The sequence below is a fragment of the Fukomys damarensis genome, unplaced genomic scaffold (assembly GCF_012274545.1).
Source record: "Fukomys damarensis isolate Sample0158 unplaced genomic scaffold, DMR_v1.0_HiC HiC_scaffold_6, whole genome shotgun sequence".
Classification (NCBI taxonomy): domain Eukaryota; kingdom Metazoa; phylum Chordata; class Mammalia; order Rodentia; family Bathyergidae; genus Fukomys; species Fukomys damarensis.
This window is the reverse complement of record NW_022900918.1, coordinates 19699259-19716831: the sequence shown is the minus strand read 5'-3', so window position 1 is coordinate 19716831 and position 17573 is coordinate 19699259. Positions and strand designations below refer to the sequence as shown.

The window sequence follows — 17573 nt, the reverse complement described above, 5'->3', positions numbered from 1 at the left end:
ATAAATTATATAATTATATTAAATCCATTGATATTTTTAAAAACTGGTCAAGAAGCTATCTTAGATATTTATCCTTGATAAAGGAGATAATTCAACATAACCAGCAAAAGATTCCATTCTCTGCATATTTTCTGTCAGTAACACATGTGTCTCAGATACCCAGGAGGGCCTTTTTAATTGGGAGAAAGGTTTCTTCCCTGCAATCCAGTGAATCACAAACAACTGAGACCAAGGTTGACTGGATTGGGAACAAAAATTCTAAAGGTAGGTTATTAGATAAAATAATTGACAGTGATCAGTGCAATTTCTATACTTTGGTCCCTTGACTTTTATAGTCTATCTTTGTGAAACCAATCATATGTTCATCATTAGTTCAAAATTATTCCTGTACAATAACACAACATCGCTGGATACTTTTTTCCTCTAACAATGTCATCATTCAGTTCTTTGTTGGATATTCTACTCTTCTTTCTGGTCATTGTCTTCTCAAAAGAAGAATGGCAAACAGCAGGAAATAACAGGTACTTGTGCTATGATTCTCCTTTAAAGCTGGCCAAAGACAACCGCACAGAATTCTTACAAATGACACTTTGAGCAACATTGAATCTGCGGTGCCAGAGGACAAAGTGCTATAATTTCTCGCACCATAGATCATTACTGAAACTGTAATTTCTGTGGAACTGTCTCTTGCCCCAGGTCTCAGGAAAACTAATGAATTTGCGTATCGATTTATTTAAAAGTATTCTATTATAGCTTATTCAAGACATAGGGCCAAGCACACTACCTAAATATATGTGGCCTCCAAAATTCAGAGATCTACTTCATTTTGTACCTCTTGGCAGCATAAGGCAGATCATCTTAGCCTGTTCAGAAAAAGTGTTCAACATTCTTCATCATGAAAACCACAGAAAATTCACTGAAGTGACAGGTTCCTGACTATCTGTCATGATTTTTCACTTAACTCAAATAATTGCTCTTTATTTGGACTTCTTGAGTACCAGAGACTTCTTCACCAGGGCCAATGTCATATTATTTTAGTAGGCTAATGCAACTTAATAAGAATGTTTAAATAGTTCAGGTCCTTGTAACAGTTCATCTTGTCAACCTGACTGGTTTGAGGGACATCTAAGGAATTAGTAAAGCAGATGTGTCTGCCTGGGTCATGGAGAATGGGCTTGACGATTATGTCTGGCCCTGGGCCCCTTCCTTTCTGTTCTGTGATCCTTGACCACCATAATTTGTCTGCCTTAGAGCCAGCAAACCATGAATTGAAACTGTCAAACCATGAGCCAAATTAAATCTCTCTTCCTTTAAATCGCAGCCATCAGGTGTTTTGTACTGACAACAAGAAAGCTGACCAACACTTCCCCTGAAAACTATGTATGGATAGACAAAAGCAGATTTTAAGCAGTCCTACAAAATGAGAATTTAATTGGTTTTCTGGCCCTGTCACTGCTGTGGTATTGTTTTGTCTGCCGTGAAAAGCACAAATTTGACAGTTCTCAATAACTACCAGGTACCAGGAAGAGTGCTGATGTACTTTAACAAGGATGCTTCCTCTCTGGCTTCAACTTTCATTACAACCCCTTGGTCACTGCAAGATCCATCTGATTTCTCACCAAAAAAAATATCTAAAAGGGCAGTGTAATAAGAGCATCATTCATGCTTTTCTCAGGTTTCTGTCACAGCTCTATGAAAATTTCCAGGAACATAGTATTTCTTTTGTTTGCTACTTTGTTTTTATGATTAGTACCAGGGGTTTACATTTGGCCTGGTGAGTAATATTATTCTTCACTTTATGGGTCAGGGAGCCAGGATACATGTTATTCTAATTAACAAGAGTCACCATTTTAAACTTGCCTTGAAGATCTTAAGACTGCTTAAGAAAGGGTTTGTGGCATTTCCAGGCCCCATGTTTACTTATTTCACCTATTTAAACATCCATCATGACCAGTGAATGATATTTTGAATGTCAAAGGAAGAGACCATTAATAACTATTACCTAAAAATCTTCCTTAAATATGAGAACATTTATTTCATAATGTATTGTCATCCTGATAAAATTATGCATCAGGATCACCTGAAAGGAGCTATAAACGACTTCTGGGCCTAAATCCCAATTTTTAAATGTAATATCATTACTGAATTATACTTCAAATTGGAACACTGGAAGTTGCAAGGCCGATAATAAGACTGAACTCTGAAAAAGCAGCAAAATAAATTTCTATTTTTGGCCAAGAATAGAAGAAACAGAAGGAAAAGCAAATCATCCTCTTGACCTGCTTGCACTGGGAGGGGTAAGAAAAATAAGGTAGAAGAAAGAAGGGGGAAGGATAGGCTAAAAGAGTGGAGAAATATTCACGTATTTTTCTGGACTAGTCATGGCTTCCTGACATGTAGGCACCACTCCTTTTCTCTCCTTTTATGATCTAGTACTTCCTGTCCTGGTAGGTACATCATTTAATAAAAAAATTAACCTATAAATGAAGTTAAAGGGTTCCTGGCAGTCATACCTGCAGCTACGTTAGATTCAACAGGTTTGGCTGGCCCATCTGAAGAGAAACCTTGGGCCTTCATACATTCCAGCCTCAAAGATAAAGAAGATTAGGGTGGGATAGAAATTTAGCTGGGTTACATAATATGCTGGAAACGTTATGTCTATGATATGTCCAGGGAATCTGTATTAGTAGCAAGATTACAGGTGATGTTGATGTTGCTGGACAAGTGACCATATTTTGATAACTACTGCTTAAGAAAATCAACCATAAGCCATGAATTTTTAAAAGAAATAACCTAAAACCAGACAATTTCTCATTTCTCCTTTAAAGTTTCCAAGATGAGAGTAAACTCACATCTGCTTCCTGTTAAACATGACGTTAGCTTTATCTGTTGTATATGTAAAATACTACTTTAGTTTGCTGTGTACCTATTTTACTCCTGAAGATCCAGAATTCAACTAGCTGCATTCACAATCCCTCTGTGTCAACCCATACTGTTTACCACTAGATAGATAGTGTATCATCTTGACACATCTGTGGAAGAAGCCACATTTGATTTTGAATGAATTGTTCCTTGGTGCCTATAAAACCACAGTAAATGAAACAGTATGTCTCTGTAGCACTCCTCTCTAGCCATGTCTAAAGTACATTGTTCACAATCTTAATAGAGGAATACCTACTTTCTCACCATACAGGTACCTACTTATCCCTGGAACTTTCTAGAAAGCTGTGAGACTTAAATAGTACATTGATGTTAAACATATATGAAGGCTCTAAACTACTTAGGCTAAGTTTGCTTTGCTTCCCAGAAAACATGCTGTTTTCTCAAACTGATACTGTCATATCATTTTTAAAATATGAATTTCATTGTTAATTTTATTAAAATTTCAGGTATGAAATTAAAAACTACATTTAATATATTCGTGAGGTTCATCCAAATCAAATCAAACTGTAAATAAAACACATTCTCATAAACAAAAATAAATATATGTATTTCTGAAAATGAACATACTGAAAATATAGCTATATAATTAAAAATGATTTGTACAAAGATATGGGACATTTACTATTCAAAAACAATTAAAAAAACAAAAACAATTCCATGCATATAAAGTTGATATTTCTAATTAAAATTACTTTTTTGCCTGAATTAGTGAGAATTTCAGAGCTTTGAAAATAAATTACAGCTTATCATATATTCATGAAGTTTTTAAAATGGTCATTCTACAGAGAGGGTTATAGAATATACATGCTATTGAAGTAGGCATTACAAAATTTTCCTTGTGGTTCACAGTTGAATAAATTTTATCAGATTTGCCAAAGAACTCAAAATGTTCTTTAAAATCCACAAAGAAAGATTGTCTTCTTTCTTTACCTGTCTTTAATATAAATCTTCAAAAACACACATATACACAAAAAATAAAAATAAAAATAAAAAAGCACCTGAGGGACTGTTTGACAGATAAATAGAGCAACTGCCATCCAGAGAGACTTCAAAATAACTTCTTGAAAAACAATACCTTTAAAAGAAAAAAGTCTCCTCTCAGAAGACCCCAATCATAGCAATAGTACACACAGTAAAAACTAAAGATAAAACTGACAGTAAACAAATGTAAATCTGATGAAACTTATTTTGGAAAAGAAATGGAATGGAGCACATTAGACTGTCTAAATTACATTCACTTCCTTGCAATCATTCCTGTAATCATTACCTAAACCTAATGTTAACCTAATGTTTCCAAAAAACTAGGTACTCATTATATGCCATACTTCAAAATACAAAACTCAATAGCTGAAAGCTCAAAGTACTAAAACTTGACTTTCCAATTACCTCTTTTTCTTTCAACACTTAAATCAATTTCTACAGACAATCTGAGACTCTGGGATGAATGTGTATATATCTTTTCTTATTTCTAGCCATTTATATAATTACTTGTTTCTTCCCATCATTGTTACAATTTGAATGGCAGTATTGATCTGCTTTTTATGCTGTACATGGTGAATTCATGAGAAATTGTGTTGTAGATTCTACTTTTTATCTGCAAACACCTCTTTCCCTGTTATTATAAGGTATTCTTTTGTGAAACTACTTCCACTCCATCCACCCTTGTTCTCCAATTTCACCACTTAGTGGAACAATAGATATAATGGTAAGGTGGACTCTTACCATTTCTTTTGTTTGTTTTTTCCCCAGTTAGAAATTTTATTTCATGATGAATCTAGGGGTCAGAATCCTTTGTGACTTGGACCTGTTGCTACCTGCAGACACATTTCCAGGAATTACACTATGTCTCACTGTGGAGTACAGGTATTCTCTTACCCTTTTGCACCATTTGAAATCACATACCTCACAAACACTCATTTTAAAAGAAAGTCAAGGTTATATTACCTACAGTGATTTTGCTTCTGAATCAGAACTTGTACTACTAACAAAGAAAATACCTACTCTCTTGCAGAATGATCATATTTGCAAATATAGTCAATATTTAAGGTCTAAAGAGTTAGCACATGGTCTTTTGTTATATGATATCAGTAGGAAAGACAAAAATAGAGGTTATATTATGTTTAAATTAATGTTTGTGTTATTAACCTTACAAATTCTACATTAGCTAAATGTTAAAATATTCACAAATATCTTGCTCGCTTATTAGGAATCCAAAAGTCTGTAAATATAATACAAATATTTTATATAACATTGAATAAAATTATCATTACCACTTTTTCAGAAAGTTGAGTTTGTATAGCATGACCCCAATGAAACAGAGAGTTAATCCTGATTATGAAATTTAAGCAGTAATCCCAGGTATTATGCCTTGTTTTAGTAGCACTAAATCCTGGATTTCAGTCTTAAATCTGCTATTTAAATGTAATAAATTCTCCATTGTAAAAATACAGGCAGGTTACTGTACTTGGTGATTGCCAGGTCCTCTTTGCCTTCTTTTCCACTTGTCTGCCTATAAAACATTGCTATATTTGTGTGTGCCTTTGTACTTGCACATGAATGCATGCATGGACACATACTATGAAGCCCTCAGTAACACTTATCTTTAAAAACAAAATGATCATTTTAAAGTAGATTTTTTAAATCTTTACACTGCTATTTAAGACAGATAATTCTGTGATGGGCTGAGTAGAGAGGTTCTTTTGTACATGGTAGAATATTTAGTAGAATCCCTGGTCTTTATTCAGTAGGTTGAAGTGGTAACAGTGGCCATTGTGATGGTGATAAATGTTTGCAGACATCATCCAGTGACTTTGGGGACCATAAGGAAATACTGATTTACAAGGAGAATATAAAAAGAATTTTACCATAAGAAGAAATTAGAAACGCTGTCATACAGACTAGAGTATTACAGGTCTTAGAATTCCTTGTAACACAAAATCTTTGCTACTATTTTCAATTTAAAACCTGCCTTAGTATTCTTTGTGTTTGTTTCTGGTTAGTCATCTTCTCTTTACTGAACCAAGTAACATACCTGCATCAATGACCATTACAACACTATTTTGAGCACTTAGTTATCCATTTTTCAACTATCTGTGATACACAATTAGTTATTTTCTTTCTTTATGTAATAATATATATGCTTTAAATATATAAATGTCTTCTCATTATGAGCCAGAAACTACACTGAGTTTACAGATGTTACTGCCTACACATCTCTTTATCTCCCCGTTAGGTTCTGTTATTTTCTCTAATTTGTAACTGAATCATGAAATGAATTCTCTTTGAGAAGGTCTCAAGGTGTTTAATCGCAGGACACAGATATGTACAGGATCTGGTACTACTGCAGAACTGACTGCACCTCTGCCTGGCATTTGACTAATTGTACACTAACACTTCTCCGTAAGACAGTGAGCTCCATGAACTCAGGAATGATGGATCTTCTTAATCAGCTTTGTGTTCCCTCTGTCTCTTGTCAGCTCCAGCAGCTTGCATGCAGACCCTGCCGAACTGAACTATTTTTCTCTAGCCAGGAATTGCTTTACATCTTTGGTCCCCAGACTCCAGAAATAATACTTTTTATTTGGCCTCCTCACTTTTCTATACTGGAGTTAAAAGACAGAAAGCACTGGATTTTGACAGCACAGCTTGGTTAACTTTTAATTTTTATTTTGTTGTGCTCCCTACTGTTCCTTTTTTTCTCCTATGCTACATTTCTTGCTGTTTTTAATAAACTCACCTTGGTCTGATGCTCATTTTAATCAGCACATATGGAAAACACCAGGATAACTTTTTTGTTTTTGTTTTTTTTAATCTAGGACTCTTCAAGAAAATTTAAATAACCCTTGCTGAAGTCATCAGTTAGAAGCGTTAAGATCCTTGGGGGAAAGTGGGAAGGGTAGGGGAAAGGAAATCAGGGAACAGAAAAAAAAAACATAAGAAAATTAAAAAATGGAAACAAAGTATTTGAATATAGGGAAGGGAGGAGGGTGAGAAGGGAGGGCAGGGACAAGGGGAAAAAATGAGAACCAAGACCTGTCATGTAAAGGTACAAGATCCCATTGATGAATATAACTGTACTGTATACCTAAAATGTACCAATAAACTCAATGAGGAAAAAAAAAAAAGACTCTTGGGGGAAGTGTGTGGAAAGATGAATGTAAAAATGCTACACTGCTAAAGTAAAGACAAAGAAATTAGTCTTGTACAGGATTGATCTGAGAGTATACTATGGCTTTAAAATTCGGAATCAGAAGTAATAAAAACTGTCTTGTTAGGGAGGAAAAAATACAAATCAATGTTTCCTGTACAATAAAATACAGCATTTCTGAAAATGACATGATCAATGAAAATATTTGTGATTTCTGGTCGTAAAAATTTCAAAGGGCCATGGCCCTTCAAGTGTTATTTCTTTGTGACCTCCTGTACTGGTCACACCTCTTCCATAATTGCAAGATGGAGATACCAGTTCCCAGGATTGTCAGCTCCAGGCATCAAAATTCTAACAAAACACCATTCAAAAAACAGTAAAAGAGGCCATATGGAACCTTAGGTTCTTCTCTTCCTTCGCTCCCTTCTCCTCTTCTTCCTCCTCCTCTTTTTTATTTTTTGGTGGAGAGAAATGTTTTCCAGAAGCCCTGCAAGAGCTCCTCTATTATCCTTTTGATCAGAAATGGGTCAGTGAACAATCCTAAACCAGTTACTGGCAAAAGAGAATGGGGTTAACATAATTGGTTTACATAATTGGTTCATTCATGGATCATTTCCTGAAACTTACTTCCCAAAACACATTTATTACCGTGTAACTAACATAACAGAGGTCTAGTTAAACAAGTAAAAAAGGTAGAAATACCTTCTCTTAGCCAATCAATATCATTGGCTAAATTTCATAAGTGTAATTAGTGTAATTGAAACTAAAGCGTTTAGCCATTAAGTTTACGAGCACTGAGGCATAAGATTGACCTCTAAACAGTACTCAGGTGTACTTTCATTCCCATAATATGGTCTGTGCACAGATTTGTGATGATAACCAATGAAGGATAGAACCTTGGGCTAATAAAATGGTTGCTTTCTCAGTGTCCAAAGTATTAAACACACAGATGAAACTCTCCAGGCCACTAGGAAACAACAAAAAAAAGTTATACACAGCTCATAGAACTGACTTCTAATTATAATCAGAGAGTAGGTTTTTCTGCCTCATCACACATTGGTGTGAATCAAACTGAAGCCTGGAGCTTAATCATTAGCATTTTGTAACTTTAACTGGGGGCAACCAGGTTATAACTACTACTCTAGAATAAATGTGCATGACCACTTTGGGTTTGAAATTCCTGGGGTGTTAAAAAAAGGCAGAAATTTCCTGTAGCCTCGAATTTAATCATTTCCAAAATTGAGTCATTATAGAAATTTTTCTTCTCCATCATTTTTCCTTTTAATTTTTTCCCTTCAATGTCTTCTACTTTCTTTTTCTTTTTCTTTCTATGTCCCTTCAACCTCTGACCTCTATGATTGTTCACACTGGCTCTTTACTCCCCCTCAGTCCTATTATCAGTATCTGAGCATTCTTATACTGAGAATGTTGTGCAATGTTATGCTAGATTCTTAACATCTTTCCTTAAATCTTGATAGAAAGCAAAGCTACTCTCACTGTCAGCACTAGGTGTGCCCCCTGCCATTCTGTAGTCCTCTGGCTCCTAGACAGGGAAGCACGGTGGGAGGGACATGGCAGAGGGCGTGGCAGAGGGGAAACAGCTGGGGGCAACAGGAAGCAAAAGAGGGATCAAGGGTGGAGAGAGGTAGATAAACCGTTTTCGTGTCAAAAACATGTGTGACAGATTGCTAATATGGCTGATATGTAAGGATCTGCTTCCAATTGTAACTAGTTTTATAACGATTAATACTGGAAACAGCAAACTGGATGGATCCAAAATTAGCTTTTGTTTGAAATTAGAAGTTCTACATTAATTATAAAAGTATTTTATTGGAAGTAGAGTATGTAGTGTATAATATACTTGAGTCCAAGAAGTGCATATTTTACAATTTTAAGAAACAATATATTAAGGACATAAAAATGACTAAGCTAGAGAGGCAACATCTTATGTTTACTATGAGTGGAAATATTGAGCTCTGGGTTTGAATCCTGGCTGTATACCATCTGCTTAACCACAGGCAAATTAATTAACCCCTTTCCTGTTTGTTTTGACAGGTGTGAAAAGAGTATAACAGCTCTTTCTCAAGATTATTATGAATATACTACTTGTATATAATTATTATAAATAATATTACCTAATTATTTTATGTTTAGAGTCAAAAAGATTGTTTATATAAAGATATAGATAGAAAATGCTGGATATTTAAATGCATTAAATGTTCAAGAAAATTAGTGTAAATGTGTCTCTTTCTGTGCAATTAAATAAGCATTATCAATCTTTAATTTCCAAGGAGCCAATATACTTTAAAATCTTTTACAATGTATATTTGCTGCAAAATTCTTGAGTTTATAAGAGAATTTTCAAGATTGTTTCTGCTAAGAATCAAGATATTCTTAACATGTGAGTACTTGCAATTGTATGCACAATATTCTTAGTTTTATTTATTAACCTCAATAATGAAAGGTACTAAAGGTTTTGCTCAAGCAAGTATAACTAATATAATTTCATTCAACTATATTTACGAAACAAAAAATATAGCTCCCAATCCAGCTGCTCACCTTATTTTTAATAAAGTAACACTACATCATAGTTATGGCAATTAATTTGAATAAATTTAAAATTACTAATGTGATTCATAATCATGATTTTGTCTTAGTTACTTTCTTTAGTGGTGAGACACAATAACTGACATCCTCTATTTAAAGAAGGAAAGGTTTATTTTGGCTTACAGACTGTAGAAATTTCAGTCCATAGTTGGCTGGCTCCAAGGCAGGGTGGCATGGCAGAGCACATGGCAGAGAAGAAATAGCAGGTGGCACCAGGATGCAGAGACAGCCATCAAGGGAAGGAGGCAGGAGATAGGTACACCCTTCCATGGCATAGGCCCCTGAGACACCTCCTTCAACCCGGCTTTACCTCTCGATACCACATTTAGTGATAAACACATCACTGATGAGTACCATGTCCCCATGACGCAATCACCTCCCTAAAACACCATGCGTGAGCACATGAGACTTTGGGGACCATAACAGAATAATTTTAATAATTCTTTAATAAATTAAGGTCAAGTCAAAACACAGACTGTGATTTAGAGAATTAGAGTAAGGAAATATAATACCTTTTTTGGTACGTTGCACCACTAATTGCTACTTATTCTACTAAGACGTATCCAATTTTGTCGCAGATAGTTTTTCTGTTCTCTGCAGTAAAAAAGTACATAATGCAGCTTCTTTATATAATAATAGCTATGATTTTACTTCTGTATACGTATTTGCAACCTCATACAATTGTATCACAATATAAACATAATATACGCTTTTTGTAGATAAAGAAACATCTAGTTGAGCCTTGTAATGTCTGTGAAGGAGGGCAATAGATGAGACTTGGGTTGCAGCTATTAATGCTTGTTGCTTTCTGAGGATAGAGTAATACGGGATTTAAAATCCAGCCACTCTGCCCTCTCTTACCTCATAGCAACAACAGCAAAGAAAGTTCTCAGCTATCAGCTATGTTTTCTCTATTCGTGGCTCCACCAGAATTCATTTGTTGAAGGGATGATACCCAGTGTGATAGTAGAAGGAAATGGGACCTATGGGAAGTGACTAGTTCTCAATGAGGTCCTGAAGTTGTTCTCCATTATAGGATTAGTGGTTTGTTTTTTTTTTTTCTATTTTAAAGAAAAGTAACAAGATCTGAGTGTTACTCTTTCAATCCTATAAGGATATACAATATGAAGGAAGTTATTTGCACAGCAAAAAGGGAGTTTGTGGCAAGCATGAGAGCTGCCAAAACCTTAATCTTGAATTTTCCAGCACTCAAAACTGATAGAAATAAATATCTACTGCTTAAACCCAGTTTATGATATTTTGTTATTATAACCTGTTAATTTAGAGCGTCTCATACAAGTACTGATTTTAGAAAAGAACACAAAGATTCACATTTTCTGTTAGTAGAAATACTACTTTTAGTGCCTTCCTGTAGCAACAATCGTTTGGAAATAATATCTATTATACATAATAATCTTAGTTTCATTTGTTCTGATTTCTCTGTCTAGACATGGATTACAATGACTTAGTCTTATGGATATAATTCTTGGAAAAATCTCAGGTAAATTATTTGTCCAAATCCTTACACTGTCAACCTTTTTAGGTGATGGAGAGAAGTATTTCCAAACACTGAGAAACATATCTCATTCCTACCTACCAGAGTTCTCCTTCCAGCTTACATCATAATTCAGGAACCTGAGGTGCATGTTTTCTAGGTCTAGAATGCTCTTTGACACAGGGGTTGGGTAGCGTTCTTCAGGTTGATTCTGCTGTACATAAGCTACACCCAAGTTTCAGCCAACAGGATTTTATAAGAAAGTTATGAAAAGATACTTTTTTCAGAATTCAGTGTAACGTACAGCTCCAGACTTTTCTTTGTGATCCTCTAGATCTTACTTACCTTAATAAATACTCCTATCTGGCAAACCTATGACTGTATTAAATGCTCTCATTCTACCCAGCATGGGAAAAACCCTGACTTGATACATTTATTCCACACATTTAAAGTGAGAGAGAGAGTTAATCGAAGCCACGTTATGAATTTCTTCGAATCTTGAAGCATCACTAGAAAATGCTAAACCACATTCCACCCACTGATAAACCAAGGCTTTTAAGGACATAGACATTTATTTTCCAAGCACAGAGAGCTGTCTATGCTGGAGTCCTGACTATGGAAACTCATGTACAAGTGACTGTGACTATAAAAATAATATAAAATGACTGATCTTCATTGGTCACTTAAAACAGTAAAATCATCAGGGAATTTTGGTTCCTTTTATAAGATGAGACAATTACTGATAAGTCACTTCTTATGAAAATTGCTCCAAACCAAAGAAGAGCCTTGAAGCGCTTGAAAAATACTCAATAAAGAGATTTTTTTCTACCTCTGCTCAAGCTGCAATGTCTGTGTAAAATCATGCTTTAAAATTTTCATCTTCAAACTACCTTAATATCATGTTTGTTCATTCGTTTGTTTAAGAGAGGGTCTCCCTATGTAGTGTAAGATGGCCTCCACCCTGCCATCCTCTGACGTTAATCTCTCCAGCATTGGGATTGCACACTTGTACCAACTGACTTAACCTGATCTTCTTTTCATGGAGTAGTCATACTTTTCAAAATGATACACTTCCACAGATCCCTTCTGTCCCCCCTACAGCAACCACCTGTTCCAACATCCATACCATCTATCACATGAACTGAAATGAACACTTATCATCATAGAGCTAATTTACAATAAGTTTTTAAAGGCCTGGTACAGATCAAAACTCTCTCAACTAATTGTGCAAGAAACTAGAGGTCTCTTCAAAGTAACAGAGATCAGCACTGTTGTAGACTCACAGTGGATTTCTTCCAATATATTCATAAATGGAATCTTTTCTAGTCTGTTCAGGGCACAATGGCACTACTTATACCAACTATAATGTTCCATGATATAAAAGCAGAATATGCAAAAAAAGAAAAAGAAAAAAAAACATGTAAAAGAACTCAAAAGGCCCTATTAAAAAAAGATATTACTTTCTAAACTGGAAGTCCTTTGTATCCTCTTAGAAAGATAGAGGTACTTTATCTCTAGTTATAATCTTGGACTAAGCTGGGTGGGAGTTGAATGTAATATTAATAAGATTTAACTTCATCCTAATTTGTCTCTGTTACTACAGTGTTTTTCCTCCTTTGTCAAAGCTTTCTGTGGAGAACCTAGAGACCAAATCTACATAGCTCTCTATGTTTGAGGTAAATTCATTTCTGCTCTTCAGAGATTGAAAGCATAACCATTTAGCTCTTCGCTCAATTCAGCTTCAAAGCCTGCAAATGCCATGAGAAAAAAATTGGTCTTACCTGTCAAAGTTCATCATTTCAGTTCTGTACAAAAGGTAAAGTCTTTGGGGTTTCCTGTGTCACTCTGAATGATCAAACCTAAAATCTAAGCTTTGACTATGAGGAATCCTAAGTAGGAAACAAGCAAGTAACTATAGATCCCCCCTCTGTGACATTCAATTTCTGTCTATTTCATCTTTAGGTCTTTGTCTCTGAAAATAGTTTTTTTTTTTTTTTTTTAATCTAAATGTCTTGACACTGTAAAAGATTATATGCTACTTCTGAGGCTTTCAACCCAGCTCCTAACCTGCTATGCAGTCAAATTTTAACAAGAATCTTGTATAGAAAACTAACATATGCTTCAGGATTGTCACTGCAGCCCTGCACTCTATGATGCTCTGACTCACCGCAGGCTATACCAATGGAGCTAACCAACCACGGACTGACACCTCTGAAATAATGAGCCACAATAAATTTGTCATCCTTTAAATTGGTTTTCTTGGGTATTGTATTCCAATGACTCAAAATAGACTAAAATATAACTTGAAAGGGGTATGTTCTCTTTTTTAAAATAAGGAAGGTAGTTTATGGAAAATATATCTTTTCATTAAGTATCTGGTTTGATGCAGACCCCAGTGTCAGATGCATGAAGGATTCTGCCTGGAACATCAGGAAATTCACTACTCTTCTCCCACATGCTCTATTAAGAAATAAATATGTAGAAAAATGTTCAACATCACTGATCATTTGAGAGATGCAGATGAGATTTCACCTCACACTAAACAGATTGGCTGCTATCAAGAAATTAACCAAAAACAAATGCTGGCATGGTTGTTGGAAGAAAGGAACCCTTCTTCACTGTTGGTGGGAGTACAGACCAGTGCAACCACTGTGGAAATCAATATGGAGATATCTCTGAAAACTAGGATAACAGGTCCCATTTGACTCAGCTATCCCTCTGCTGAGTTATCTTTTCAAAATAATTAAAAGCATAATACCACAGTGACATATGCGCACCCATGTTTATAGCGGCACAGATTGTAATAGCTAAAACTTGGAAACAGCCCAATTGTCCATCAACTGGAGACTGGATTAAGATGTGTTTTTTTCTATGAAATGGAGTAATACTAAGTCATAAAGAATGAGAAACTTGAGACATATACGGCTAAATGGATGTATCTTAAGGCCATATTCTTAAGTGAAATAAATAGGACACATAGGTAAATAACACATAGTTTTTCTGGGGTGAAAAACTCGAAGTGTAAATAAGGTTCAAATTGTATAATTGATAATGTGAAATAGGAAGAAAATGTCTAAAGAAGTGGGGAAAGTGGGAAGGGTAGGGGAAAGGAAATAAGGGAAAAGAAATAATATGAGAAAAGGAAAAAATGGAAACAAAGTCTTTGTAAATAGGAAAGGGTCGAGGGGTTGACGTCAGGGAAGGGGAATGGGGGAAAAATAAGAACCAAGACCTGTCGTGTAAAGGTACAAGAGCCTAATGATGAATGTAGCTGTACTGTGTACCTAAAAAGTATCAATAAATTTAATGAAAAAAAAGAAAAAAGAAATCCATGCTACCTTACACTTTTCAAAATAAACATAGCTAGAAATAACGTTTTGAAGAACTTAAACATCTAGTAGAAAAAGCAAGATGTTAAGAATTTTTCAGGCTAACATTGAACTACATTGTAGATGAGCTAGCGTGATAATAATAAGGTACAAAATCAGGTACTGATATTCTTGTTATGCCAAAAATTCTCCTTGTCTCTATTCCCTAAAGGTAATCAGTATTAACAATATAGAAAACAAACACAGTTCCACTGTTTGACTTGATTTTGAGAAGCAAAATGTGGTCATCAATGTTTTTTAATGAATCTATCATATTCTACATGATGTAGTTCTTTATAAAATTGAACAATTGCACAAATAAGGTGAGAAGAATATGCTTACATACATCTTGGAAGAAATAGAAATTATTCTACTAGCTCCAGTTATACAGCATTTAATTTTGATTTATTATTTCTTTTTTTACTTCTATAATAAATCAAATGTCTTTTAACACTTTCCACAGTCCTTGTGTGGAAGGCAAAATGGTTATTGGTCATTTGGATTCCGATATCATATAAGAAGCTAGAGAAATAATCAGTGCTTTTATAATTGTACTGCTCCCAATAGCAAGTGAATTTTCTATAGTATCTTTATTCACCAGGCTATCAGATCAGCAATTCAAAGTACTACTTAAGTAAGTTTCACAGGAACTAGTGTTAGCTTAGAGTTAGTATTTGCAAAGCTTTGAAATGTTTGATTATATTTTCCTCATATATGAAAACTTCTTGAAGTTTTCAGTTACAATTCCTTGGAAAAAAGCAAAGCTCAAATATGCAGGATGGCTAAAATGTAGTCTGAATCAGGTTGCAGAGTGTCAGGTGCATGAGAGATTCTGCCTGAATCTGAATACAAAATTAAAGTATACAGTTCCTTCACTAATTAAACAACTCACATTAAATATTATTTACAAGGAGTAATTGAGTATATGATGTGACATGATTGAATGTTTAACATAGTAACATCACACAGAAAGTCTGTACATGATAGCAATAAAATAATCATTAATGATATGCTGAAAATATGATATTGAAACTGTTAGTCAAAGATCTCCCTTATGTATATATTCCATTGACATTAGACATTTTCATCAAAAGACTAATTATCATTTCCTCACTAAGTTATTTACCTTCATATATATAATCAAGCAATTTCATTTTCTGATTTTGAAAATAGTTTTTATTGAAGAAGACAATTAAACTGCAATTCTTTGAACTACATTATTTTGAATAAAAGAACATATTTAGTATTCAGTTCTTTTGGGTCAATAATGTAGCTATTTCTTTCTCCTCTAAATTTAGCATCTTCAGTTCAGTGTTTCTGATCTCAGCTCCTACACCAGAAGTGTAATTTCTTTCATCACAGGCATTGTTAATAGTTTCATTTGATCCTAACACTGTATTTATCTTGGGTTTTGCTCTACTTCTAAAATGCAGTGGGCTAATTTTAGGACTCTACCAGAGTTGAAATGTGTTATTTCTAAATTTACCCTTGCAGCAAATTTTCATGAATAATAGAGTTCAGTATTCTTTCTTTATTATGTGGTCATAAGTACTATTACAACACTGTATTCTTAGGAAAGTTTCTACATTTCAAAATCTGTTAAATAAAGTTTCCAAAAAGTGTTATAAATATACAGCCTTCCAAGTTACTAACTGAAATCTGAGATGACCCAGATAGTCTAGTTTTGTCATATTCTCAGTTTAAAAAAAAAAAGCAATACCTGTACAATTTCACCTTCTGTAGAAATTCCCATTATATTCATTCATTTATAGATACTTTAAATGTGTTTCATGTGGTCTTTGAATGTTACACATGGATGTTGGATTGTATAAATTATCTGATTTTCTTTCCACTGAGAAATGACCCTCCATTTTTCTTTTGTGTAATTTCCTTGGTCAATTTCTCAGATACTGGAAAGTCTAATTAGAGAATTTTTCATCCATTAGTGCATTTAAGAGGAGCAATTGAAATGTGCTCGAACCTTTCAATTCAAACACAAGTGAAGAACTGCAGTGAGAATATGAATGTAAATGTCAGCCATTAGAAAAATCTTAAAAGCCTCAACTGAGTTATTCATTATTAACTATTAAGAAAAATTATCATGCAAATAACTTTTGAAAAAATAATACTGTGCTAAACGTATTTGGTATCTTTGACATTGCAATTTTGTGGAAAAAAAGAATAGGGTACTAACTTACAGCACACATAAATGTACATACATACAGACCACACATTTAGATAAACACATATATGATACGTTGCCACATTTTGACACACAAGTAAAACTGAAATTTTTGCAAAGAATATTAGATGTTATTATATTTAATCATTTTTATATTTTGCAAAGAGACACAAATAGGCACATATAAAGAATATTATAAATGCAACTAAGTTGAAATTGATATTTCTGTACAATGGTCACCCTAATATATATTAAGATACATTTTTTCAATATTACTGTGATGTTAATTTAAGACAGCATCTCATTACATAGATTCCCTGGCTTTAAGCTCACTATGGAGCTCAGACTGTCTTAAAACTCCTGTCTCTGCCTCTGGAGTGCTAGGATTACCAACATGCACCACTACACTTGGCTAAAAATGTTCAATATGGCAAACTTCTAAAGATAAGCTAAAATATATAAACTTTCCTATATAAAAAATGTAAAATATGCAAATTCAATTGATAATATGAAAAAAGCATTATTAAAAATTGTCCACCTTCCTAGAAATGAAAATACAAGTTAACAAAGCCAAAAGATATCATACTATAATCATTAACACCTTCTTCTGCAAAATGTTTTGAGGCTTAAATTTTTAATCATATGTCATTGTTTTATCATTCAATTCAGCTTAACCTTACTATCTTGGAAAACTTCTCATTGGAATTGTTTTTATAACCCCTGGTGCAGATATCCCAGTAACCTTTGTTCTCGAAGGATGAGATTGGTTGAATATCATTTTCATGTAGAAATATAGTAACATAATTTAATCAAAATTATTGGTAGTGTTAA

At 34.1% G+C, this 17573-nt stretch overlaps 1 long non-coding RNA gene across 1 annotated transcript in view; it reads right to left on the bottom strand.

The window, feature by feature from the left end:
- LOC104861061 overlaps window positions 1-5637 on the bottom strand; it is a 10122-nt gene extending 4485 nt beyond the window's left edge. Inside the window, exon 1 of the long non-coding RNA XR_779899.1 lies at window positions 5408-5637. This is a non-coding gene — a long non-coding RNA (uncharacterized LOC104861061). The remainder of the gene's footprint in view (window positions 1-5407) is intronic.
- Window positions 5638-17573: the final 11936 nt, after the last annotated feature.